The sequence below is a fragment of the Streptopelia decaocto genome, assembly GCF_964273445.1.
Source record: "Streptopelia decaocto genome assembly, chromosome: 1".
Taxonomy (NCBI): Eukaryota; Metazoa; Chordata; class Aves; order Columbiformes; family Columbidae; genus Streptopelia; species Streptopelia decaocto.
In genome coordinates, this window is record NC_138663.1 from 47,267,012 (window position 1) to 47,279,164 (window position 12,153).

The following is a 12,153-nucleotide window of genomic DNA, read 5'->3' on the forward strand; positions in this document are numbered from 1 at the left end:
GTCTTGTGAAATAATTGTCAAATGTTCTTGAAAAATAAAATTAAAATAAGAGTTAAATATTCATGATTCATATGCTAAAATTCACATTTTTGTTTGGTCTGTGAATGTTGATTTCTGAAATTCACACAACAGCAAATGGAAAGAAGAGCTTAGCTTCAGAGGAGATGTTATAAAGATAAGAAATGTGACATAGCAGTTCCACATTTGTTTCTCCTCCTAGCACTCTGCTAGGTGGGTTGGTGCCTTTTGTGTGCCTTCTGCCCTGTAGTTTTTAACCTCATTTTACAGAACAGCTGTATTTTGTTGCCCAAGGCAGATCAGGAGCTCATTAGGTGAGAACCTCTTCTTCTTCAAAATGTTTTTAATCTATTAATTATTTTATAACAGTTCTTGAGCAAATTCCAATTCACAGTTAAATACCTAAATTTTAATATGTGTATTACAATTTATTCTTTCACTTGCCTACAACAGGATCCAAATAAGAAGTGAAATGCCTCATTAAAACGCAATTCAGTATGACCTTTGAGCCCCAGAGAAACACAGTTTGCAAGACAGCAGCAACCAGCTGGAAGTGTGGATATTTCCCCAACTTGTTATCCTTCAGCAGAGGTAATTTATACTTCCTAAAAGTATATGTTGTCAAATAGGGAATACATTGAACCTTTCATTTTCAGCTTAGTTATCATAAAAGCAAATTCTATTTTGTCTGTATCACAAAATCTCCAACAGAAGAAAACTCACGACAGCTGTATCCCTCAGGTAGATGAGCAGAAACATAAGCTTCTATCTACGAAACTTACATTTGTATGCTTCTGCCTCTGAAGGTTGCAATGAGTGTCAAAGTTGGTCTCTAGGCACCATTATGACCTATTTATCTTTTGCATATTGCAGCACATCTTTTTTTAAAGTGAGAAACAAATTTCATAAGGTATGAAAACAATCATCTTCAAATATATTCTGTGAATTCACATATATAGGGACAGATTTCTTTTTTTCTCACTCATGCTCTACATCTTCTGCTAAACTCTAGCATTCATATTTGCATATGTTACATTAATAAATTAAATATGGTTTGTGATTTCAATAATCGAGCAACACCTTAACATACCATATTTCATGTAAGTTTTAGATGCTACTGTGTGCAGAGTACACAACAACTACACAATTATTTTTGGTAAACTCACTGAATTGTTTACCAAGTAATCCATATTTAGGGATTATCAGGAGATACTGCTTCTTTTTCTAAATCATCAAGGCAAATTTTCAGTTTGACTAAATTGATGCAGCTCCAGTTAGTCAGCAAAGCAATGCTAATACCAGCAGGATCTAGCTCAGAGCATAAAGTCTGTTTCCAATGTCAAAACCACTCATTATTACTTCATAGCTAGATTTTGGGGAAGATAAAAAAATACCAAGACTAATCTCACTTCAACTTTCATTAACTAAGCATCTACCTGTACTCATTTTGAAGATATAGATTACAAAGTCTATCTGCTAGTTCTCTGAAAGTATCATATGATGATTTCTTGATAATTAGGTGTCAGCACTGATCCTTATGCTCTTCACAAGCAGTGTTAGAGACTGAGTAGTTCTGGAAAGCTGAACCAAAGCCATACTGTAATTCCATGGAGTCATATCTTCCTCTTGGCCACTTCTGTTTCCTGCAGTAACCCATTTCCTCAGCCAACTGTCTTGTTTGAATGCTGGCCACCAAGACATGTAACTGCACCACCTGAGTGAGACCTGAACCCCAAAGGCCTCTGGATTCTTACCTGGACCCTGGCACTGACTGTGCACCATCTCATGTGCTTTTATTTTTCTCCCCAATAAAACAATGTCATTTATGTCAAGTACTGTTTCTCTCAGGGAACCAGACATTTAACCTGTGCTGTTGTTGCCCAGAGTGGCTTCAAGCCCTTGAGCCACCCAGCTCTTACGCAGAATCCAGCTTGTCCCTAGAAAAGCCCAAGTGTTGCAGGGAGGAATCCACAACACCAACAAGGCAGCCTGTGTGAGCAAGAAATTCTGAGGGCAGGGACAAGTCTTAAATTTATTTCACATTGTTTGAAAGTTGTTTATATCCTCTTGGGATTCCAGCTTAGGGGTATGAATAGCCTGGGCCATTATTTGAGGATTAAGAGAAGGAAAGAGTGTGTCTACCGACTCAGATGATTAAACATCCGAGCTCTGTTGGGACTTGTATGAATATGTACAGAACCCCAAGTAACAGAAGTATGGATACTTACAAAGCATATTAGTGGTGCAGACTTCAGAGATGTGGGTATTTAAGTGCTATGAGCACTGGCAGAAACTTAAAGAAGGCTTTGAGAACTTTGATTTTGATCCTAGACTTCCATTCTCAGGTCTTTTGTGGCACTTGTCTTATGTGACTAGTCACAAGAAAGTGGTGACCCTCTGTGTTTAAGAAGTTACATTGCTCCTTTCTGTACAACTGCAAGTCTGAATCCAGAGGGACTGATGGCCACCAGCCATTCACAGCAAAAGGGGTCTCAAAAGATTAACCATAATGCAAACAATACCTATAGTAGCCTGTTCCATACATGTATGTATGGACTGCTTGAACTTGTGCATTTTTGAGTATATTATACTGTACCCTCTTTTTAGTTCTGCTTTATATTTTTTTCCTCTTCTGCCTCAGTGTTTGATCTTTTAGCTTCTGGCCTTTTTTTTTTTTTTTTCTTAAGAACTTGGTTAGAAAGAACAAAAACTTGGTATAACTGAAGAACACAGTTGTGGACCTTCTGGCTCTGTGATTAGCAAATTAATGATCTGCTTTGTTGCTGTCACTCCAGAAGAATTACTCAATTCACAGTCATGCCTGCAAACCCAGTGTGTACATCTGTCTATAAAGGCACATATGTGCAACTCCGGCATATATGGGGTAGAATGCACTGCCCAGGAACAGAGTGCTGCTTGTTTGAATGTTTTTTTTTTGGTGGTGTTTTTTTGTGTGTGTGTGTGTATGGTTGTTGTTGTTTGTTTGTTTGTTTGTTTGTGTTTGTTTGTTTTCAGAGTAGAAATACTTCTGCAGTAACTTGCAGAACATTCTGCCTTTTTCACTTAACAAAATGGCTGCAATGACTGTATATTTTTTTGAAAAAAAAGAATTCTTCAAAATGCTTGCCTTACTAGCATTTAAATTAGTTATGTTGCAAACCTCTTGATACAGCTATAGAATAATCACTACCCTGTTCGTTGTATATAAGGCTTTCTGGTTTTGTTCTGATAAATGACAATAGTTAACACTAAGACATGAACAAACATTTCGGTTTTGCTATTTAATATGTCAAACTCCAATTGATCAATAGCAAGATGAGTTATATGTTAAAACACTTATCTGTTGCATTTTTGCGCCTTTGTCTATAGTTATCTTGCTATTGTTTCTCTTGTTTTAAAAGAAGATGGTAATAATTTTACATATGGAACATCACCTCATATTTATGAAGTATGATAAATGAAAAATCTCTCTATCCATCTCTAAAGGGTAACATGATGACATGACATGAAACAAAATAGTTGCCTACAAACCCATATAACAAGGTATGGTGGAGAATGAGAAAACTAATTGAAACAACAGAGGAAAAATCAGTGTCACTGCCAGACCTAGACCTAGGGCTGAAAGTTGGAGCAGCACGCTCTGCTCACATGGGAACAGGCTGTATGTGCAAAAGAAGACAATAAAACTCAACAGATATTATTTATGCCACTCTAACTGTATATTAATTCTGTCTTCATATTCAGATAGCAATTAAGGGTATTTTGTGGTATCATGTTATCCGCTAAAGATGCATGTCCCCATCATAGAGATAGAATGATTTCACCCAGTCAGCATAACATTAGACCTCCTTTTGCAGGTTACTCATTGCAGGCTCTTAATGCATGACCAGATGAGTCCCATGATGGGGACTGTGTGGTCAGACCTGCACAGTGAGCCAGCTACAAGCTGTTAAAATTGTATGACATTTACCTGGATTCTGCTGGTGTGCTGAATCAACCATAAGAGCAAGAAGTTCTGGACTTAGTTATACATACACATCAGGAACTGGAAAATTCATTATTCACTGTGGGACAGGAGAGCATATCTAACCAAAATAATGCTTAACAACCATGAAAACCAATCCTGCACATCAGATGTTCTTTTCATTTCACACGCAGAGTGCAATTGTTTGCTATGCTGTCACGGCAGGTTCTTGCTATTAATGCAAACTGTTTCCTCTCTAATGCTTTCAGTTTTGCAAAAGACTAGGGGATAGATCTTGGTATTTCCCTTCCGTACAAACTACAGACTCAAGATGCACCCAGATAGGTAGTGTGATTAATAATTCAAAGCTATGTTAGCAGGTGACACAGTATCTGCTTCTACATGCACTATTCTGCCCCAGGGTTCAGCTGAAGATAGCTCTTTAGCTTGTTCTGTTGCAGTGTTAACATTTTTCACTTCTCTATTTTGAGTTGTATGCCAGTAAGACTTGGGTGAGCCTTTTGATTTTTGTTTGCACTATATTGTTGTTGTTGTTGGTTGGTTGGTTGTTTTCATTTTTAAGATTTATAGACTGCAGATATTTTTCCCCAAAACCATTTCAACTAACAGGGTTGTATTCAGACTTTAGGACAAGTCAACAAATATTAACCTTCGGGTGATAAGCAAACATAGAAAATCTCAGCAGCCAAGGAGAGCAGTTGAAACAGGGACAGGGAAGCAAAAAGGGGACAAAATGTGACATGTTGGCCATTCTCAGTATTGTCGGTTGTAATTCTGTTATGTGCTGTTTTGCCATTGAGTGCAGACTGGACAAAATAATCTCTTAAGTCAGAAGAACTCCCTGACCAATATATTTAAACATCCTTCAAAATAACAAGTAGATTTCAAATAAGGGTTTATGGACATGTATTAGAAATGTACCTATATACAGGTGAAATGTGAAGGAGGTAAATGAAAAAGATGGACTTTCTTGATTTTTTTTTTTTTTTTTTTTTCCCACAATCTAGACTTCTTCAAAGAAGAAAAAAACCCAGCTGTTTGGGCATCTCTTTCTGTTTAAATGACCTGAGTAGCCTCAGGAAGGCTCTCCTTTTGCAGAAGAAGCACATGCCCACAATGTTATTTGTGCTGCCAGTTTTAGATTTCAAACAACTCATACACTGGGTACAAGATTAACAGAAAGCTTTACCTTTATAGATGGAACCTTCCCACGCTAGGCACCGAGGCTTTTATAGTCTGGTTTTGCTCTGTATATTCAGGTTTAGTTAAGTTTAATTTTGCATGAGAAGTTAGTCTGACATTTTTATTTATTCAAGAACATTTCTTACTTAATGAAATAAACAAAGAGGTTGCCAGACACACTTATTTCTGAATTTCAAATACTTAGGGTATATGAGTTTTTCATTTTCATAATGTTTCAACTATCAACCAGTTCTTAAAATTACTTTTTATTCAAATATCAAATTATATGACAAATTCTTCTTGCTATATGCATAATTTTAAGTCTACAGGCATGCTAGAAATGATGTTTTAACTTTTTATGTTACAAGTTTTGGGAAAGTGCCTGAAACCCTAAATATTTTGTGTACATCTTTTTTTTCAGATGCCTGGAAAAAAAAATGCAGCCATGAGCGTAGAAATAGAAGATACACATTCTTTTGATTTTTCGTTGAGAACACTCTGAAGTGAAACATTCCTGTCCTAGGATCATGTTCATGAGTGTCTTCATCAAGTGCTTTTGGTCATACCTGGGTATTGTTAGAATTCTCTTACCTGTATATTAATTTCACTATTTCTATATCAGTCACAGGTACCATCGCCCCGTTTACTCCCCCAATATTGATCTGTTTACCAATTCCAGCAAAACACCTCATCTTAATCAGGTGGCATGACATCTCTCCCTTTTTCTCTCTCCCTTCACCATGCTACAAAATGATCTTTATATCTCTCTGACTTCAGTATTAAGACATGACATTTTTATTTCCTGACTGAATATACCTGCTGTCACAGTTATCAGAATGAGTAACCAGGCAAGCCTGTCACATAGATTACTCTCCTCCAAATCCAACAAGAGCGCAGTGACAAATTTCAGTTTATGCCAAATCTTTTTATCTATCCTGCCCAGCCTCCACAGCTACTGGTGAAAGACTTTGCTTCAGTTACGTTCACATACCATTCCCATCCCAGTGCAGAAACAGTAAGTCTTTTTCCTAGTAACTGTAAAAGACGCTTAAAAATTAGATCTTAATGTGCATTAGAAGCAAACTCTAAGACTTTTCATGTGTGTGTCTAAAACAAAACTTCTAAAATTCATTTTGCAGCAATTTTAAAGGGGCTTGATTTCTAAGGGACATCAACATTGTGGAAAACAGGCACAGATTCAGCAGTTGAAATAGGAGCCTGCAGTCAGCTAATATCCTGCAAAATTGTAGCCTGGAAAATTAAATTCATATTTGCCCAACAGAAATTGAACTTGTGAAGTCACGTGTCATATGGTGAATATGTAAAGAATTGTTTTCACTTCCATTTTCTTCTACCAGTGGACAGTGCAGTTTTTAAATTCTTCAGAATTTTTCTGGCACTCAGAAGTGAGCACTTCCAACCTAAAAACTAGCATAGAGTCAAATTTCAGGCATCAAAAGAAGGCAGAGACTAATATTACAGGAATGACAGAATATGTGGACATTCCTGGAAAAAAAAAAAAAAAAATAGTTTCTCTGCTTAGGAAAGATTTCAGCCTGACAATATGAGCAGAGTTTTCTTATGGTGTAGTTGTCTGGAGTTGGCCTTTTGCCTCCTCTGTTGTCAAAGGCCGACAAAATCATTTATATTTGGTACTTTTAAAAACCAGAAATAAAAGAAAATGATAATCATAGTAAAGATTAATATTTTACTTAGCTGTACTATACCTTTCAGTTTTCTTTCACTCAACAGAAAATGGCAATTTTCCGTATGCTGGAAATAAATTACCTTGTTAGAGAATTTTGCTTATGTTTAAAGAACAACTAATTCATTAGTGATAAATGTAAATGAGTTCACCAAAATAGAAGAATATCTTCTTTTGTTCACCAGGGTTAATCAATAAAAAGGTTTAATTCCCATCATTGTTTCATTTCTGAAATGAGATGTCTGTTTTATTACAGTGAAGGTAGGGATTCCAGGGTATAAAGATGACAAAGTTTATAAACATGGATAACATTTACTGCTAGGTCGACTTGCACAGTTTTAAAGAAATAAAAACAGACAAGCCAAACAATGAAACACATCTTTTTTTTCCAACAACATTGGCTGACCTACTAGAAGATACTACTTGCAAACATGGCATAATGAAATATTTTATCTGTGAGGAGGACTGGTAGTCACAGGTTTTCTATATTGTACTTTGTAAAAACCTTCTAATAGAAAACAAAAATCAGGAAACAGATACTGGAGGGAAAGTAGCTCATAATTTAACAGGCAATGATATTTTAATCTAAAACTTTGAAGTTCATTTCAGTTTCCCATTTACTATATCAGCCTCCTAAATCAGAAACTGGAAAATCCTGAGGTTTTCCACCTCCTGTGTTATCATGCAAACCAATGATCTATTATTGGAATCTATTTTATTAGTAACACAGACAAATTCAACTTGTACTTGAAGAACAAGTGCAACCTGTACTTACTGTAAGGAATAAACAGTCCAAATTTATGAAAGGTATAAATTATCCTTAAATGACTGTGAAACAGTACAACATCTTTATATATCATCCCATATTAAAATTCTGCTGAGTACTAAGTTTCTTGGCTTAACGTGCATTTATATATTATTAAGCAAGATACATATTGCATGAATTAAGGAATTTTGGGAATTTTCTTGTAAATAGATATGTCTTCACCTCTCTTTGTCAAAGCGGAGTGTAAGTAATTTATAGTATTATTTTCTATGGGTTGACCAGTCACTGCTATAGCCTGATCTCTTACCAAGCCAATAAATGGCAGCTTGTGCAAAGAACACGGATGGAAGACATCGTCACTCCTACAGCGCTTCCAGTAGAGACATGGACATTGTCTGTGAAGGGCTAGGCTGCAAATCTACTCCTTTGCATTTCCCATCCTCCTCCACTCTTCGTTACCCCTCCTTTGGCTTTACCCACCTGCCAGCCCCACTGCTGCAGGGTGTCTGTGGGCATCCATCACACCTCCCAACGTGAAGGTCAGGCTCACTCTGTCTGCAGTCTGTCCATCTTTAGGTAAGATGGCTGTGCTACATTCACATGGTCTTCTGGAGCTAAAAGGCAATGGAAGTTTCACTCTATCACTCATAGTCTCGCATACTGTTATTATCTAGAGTTCTTTATCTCTGAGTAGCTTTGCAGCTTTTCCTGAAGGTTAACAAATTCTAGTGTATTGGACCGGAACAGGAGCTAATCTCACAAGTTGGCCTAAGAAAATATTTTGCCAGCAGCACCTCACCGCACAGTTATATATATATCACTCACCTGCATTCAAGGTCATTGTTTGTAATGATCTGTCAGGATATGAAGTTGAGGGAAGTGGGGGCCTTTTAGGGATTTAAAACCTAAACCATGTAAAGTTTTAGGCTTCAGCAGCATTCATCATCTATTCCTAGAATCAAATTAGAAGGTTGCTTGGAGCCTTCTTTGAACAGAGGTGGATGGTCAGGAGAAAAGAATGGCTGTGAAAGGATGAGAAAAGCATAATTCAGGGAAGAGAGCTTCACTCTGAGCCTTGCTGGTGTGAACTTTACAAGTCTGAGAACTGAAGAGCTATGGAAAGGGTTGTTAAAATAGAAAATATGGTCTTTGAGCAAAGAACATGATTTTCAAGTCCTCTGACTGATGCATAATCGTGCCACAGTTTTTACTGTTGGCTGAGAAAAAAACCAGCCAACTTGTTTGAATTTCCTCCTTTCCAGAGCTACACTTGGGACGCAGCTGTGTCCCACCCCTCCTTCCGTGCACAAGGTGACCCAGCTGCCATCCCCAAATTGTCCCTGTTTGTCCCAGCTGGGATCACCAAAACTACAATGGTTGATGTGGAAGAAGCAGAAAAAAGTCCAGGCCCAGTGGAGAACAAAATAAGAATATAAGAACAAAATGAGCTGGTTTTTGTTTGTGTACCCTGAGGGACAGCATCCACTTTAGCTTGCAGAGGTACTCTCATCTCATCTCAGCCTAGTTGAATTGTCAGATGAAAGTGAGTGTGACAGCATGTCCAGATTCAATCTCCTTCTCAGCAATTTCCCATTTTGCTTAAAACAGAGTTCCCTCCAAATTAGTGTCCAGCAACTCAAGGACCAAATTTGCTCTTTCCTTCTCTCAAGAGGCTGAGCAATATCTGCCCAATTCTGATAGCATGTGCTTTGTTCTGTGTGTATGTGCAGTTGCACGTGTGGAAGCCAGCCATTAGTTCCTTTAGTTGTAATAAATCAACCTGAAATACAGGCAACAGATAATTTTTAACATCCTCATCATCTAGTTCTGGGTAGTATACAGCAAAAGCAATATACAAGCAATACTCAATTCAGAGAGAAAGAAAATGTAGTGGAAAACTGTTTATCTCACTGAAAATTGACACCATGCTACCTAGAAAAGAAGTTATAGAATTTTGTGGTTCACCTTCTATTATTCGATCATCTGAGGGACTTCACAGGCTGAAACTGTGTTTATGTCCATGTTCTATTTAGGCAAAGGGTTTTCCTGCCCTGTCTCAGGCATCTCAGGATGATTTGACAGTACTGCATAGTGAAATGCACCATAATTATCTTGCTTTTGCCTCTCCTGGAATTCTTCTATGAGGACTCTTGCTGTCTATCATCCTTCTCAATAGTGCTCCAGCTGCATGCTGACTAGAATGCAAAGTTCAGGTTTTGCCTTGAAGGCAAACATTCATTTCTCTTTGGGGATCTCCATGATGGAATTTGTCTGTCATTAAGACATTCAACGTAGAAGATTTAAAACTTTCCCATCAGCTGTTTGATGTGTCCATACAAATCACAAAGGAAAGAACAGCTTGTTTATGCACAGGGCTACATGCCATTAAATAGAAATCAACTTTATGAGAAATAGTGATTCTGCTTAGAAACTTCAGGTAAATTTAATTTTATTAGTAAAAAAAAAAACCTCACCCAATAAATAAATAAATGAATTTAAACTGAAGCCAAGCAACCAGTTTTGGGATGTTCTCTTGAAAAGCTGGTTCTCTTAGCCAGCATCAAGCAGGGGAGCTTCACCAGTGTCACCACAGTTACTCTGTTTTAGAGCAGCTGAGGATTTGATCCTGTTATTTGAACAATCATACAGGAATGCCAAATGCTTAGGAATTAGGAGAAGCTAGACAGCCATGTGGTGTGGCATAAGCCAATGATTTGGCCTCAATTTCATTTGATTAAAGTATGTAAATCAGTGGTCATGAAAACAGTAAGTGAAGACAAAGCAGTTTTGTCCTGAAATTGCTTAACGAAGGCAGGATTGACTGAACAGAAACATTGGTTTTTAGTGACCTTTCATAAAGAAAAGGCAGTTTGTCTGTCATTATGCAAATTCAAGAACATCTGTTCCATGAAACCCTGTAATAATGCCTGAGGTTTGCATCAGATGAGAATAAAAACTGTTTTGACAAAGGCTACAGAGTATGCTTGTACGAGCCAGACAGCCCCTTTTTCTAGTCCAAGTCTACCTCAAGAGTAGGGGGGGCAGGCCTTCAGCTGGAGTAAATTGTCATGGCTCAGTGACACTGGTTTCTCAGAGTGGTACTTTATTCAGTGAGTAATGTTGAAACCTAAAAGGTAGATTAGACTTACAACTGCATTATCAGAGCATTAGTATTTCATTATCAACAATGACAGCAACTGATGGGGGACACAACGTGAGGTGTTTATCAGAGCCTTTCTACTCAATCCACAAAAGAGGCAGTGAACATCATTTTAATGAGAAGTCTGCCATTGACTAACTCACATCTGCTTCAGTTTAATAATTAAAAAAAAAAGCAAGGAATATTGGCAGCAAATATAAACAATAAGTGGATGTCTCAGTTCTGTTTGATACTTAATAAACATCAGGAAATACCTATTAAACCTATTGATCTTTTCGCAAGACTGCTGCAACCTCTGAATTTAAATGATGGAGGGGCTGGTGTGCTGAGGGTCCCAAGTGCTGGAGAATCGTGCACTCCAGTGGTGGCTGATAAAAATATTATGGACATGGAGACTGGACAGGAACACAGCGTACAGCAGCTCACATCATCCCTTTAGCAAGAGCAACCACAAGCTCCTCTCATAGGCCTAACTAGAGCAGATGGGAATCAGAATCAGCAGCAGTGACCTCCTCTGTGTTTGCAACCAAACGATTGCTCTGTCCTCAGATGCAGGGGGGAAGAGGAAACTGCTTGACTTCTCTGCACTGGGGCAACCACATCTAATGTCAGTCCTTGCTGGAGGACCTGTTGGAGAATAACCAACACCCTGTCAGAGCCCAACTGAGCAGTGTAGGACTCAAAGTATTATTTCCACCACGTTTATTTTTAAAAGTATAATACTTATTAACTTTTACATAACAGAATGATTCTTAGAAATTTTCTCAAAATATAATAACCCAAGGAATAAAGAAGATACACAGGTTTTTCCAAGGACTCTCAATCAGCTGAAGGTTTTTGTTTGCTTTAATGTTGGGTTTTGTTTGTTTGTTTTAAAAATCCAGTCTGGGTTTTAAGAGTGGGAATTTAGCCAGCCTGTCTATAGGAATGGAAATGTTAGACATCACATCTGAGCTAAGAGGGGTACCTCCAGCTGATCACAGATGTTTAATATAAGCAGGAGGAATCAGTCTCTGGATATGCCCATCTCTATTCATTGACTGGAGGGGAGAAGCTGAGCAGTTAGTACACACCAGCCTCATGCCTTTCAGAAAGCTAAAAGCAGGTGAAACAAATCACACCCCAGAGCTTGTAGCTTGGCCTGCCAGAAAAGGCTATGATAAATGATGGGGCTTGCTTTGCCTTAAATAAGTGAAAATAGACAAGAGTCTGGCATTTTTCAAACGACCTGGCAGCTAGTTTGAGGGTGATGGTGAAAACAGCGCAACAGTCTCTATCTCTGGTCCCCATTCAGGAAGTCAACACCACAGCTGGCAATTGCTGATGTGGGTATTTGT

The 12,153-nt window shown here is 37.9% G+C and overlaps 2 long non-coding RNA genes across 2 annotated transcripts in view; one reads left to right on the forward strand and one right to left on the reverse strand.

The window, feature by feature from the left end:
- The window catches only part of LOC309437766, a 51,577-nt gene extending 44,473 nt beyond the window's left edge, over positions 1–7,104 (forward strand). Inside the window, exons 2-3 of the long non-coding RNA XR_014183618.1 lie at positions 472–609; positions 5,607–7,104. This is a non-coding gene — a long non-coding RNA (uncharacterized lncRNA). The remainder of the gene's footprint in view (positions 1–471; positions 610–5,606) is intronic.
- LOC309437771 lies at positions 4,970–8,231 on the reverse strand. The gene is made up of 2 exons (XR_014183619.1): positions 8,137–8,231; positions 4,970–6,958 (listed from the first exon to the last, which is right to left on the reverse strand). It is a non-coding gene; the product is annotated as an uncharacterized lncRNA (long non-coding RNA).
- Between the last annotated feature and the right edge of the window lie 3,922 nt (positions 8,232–12,153).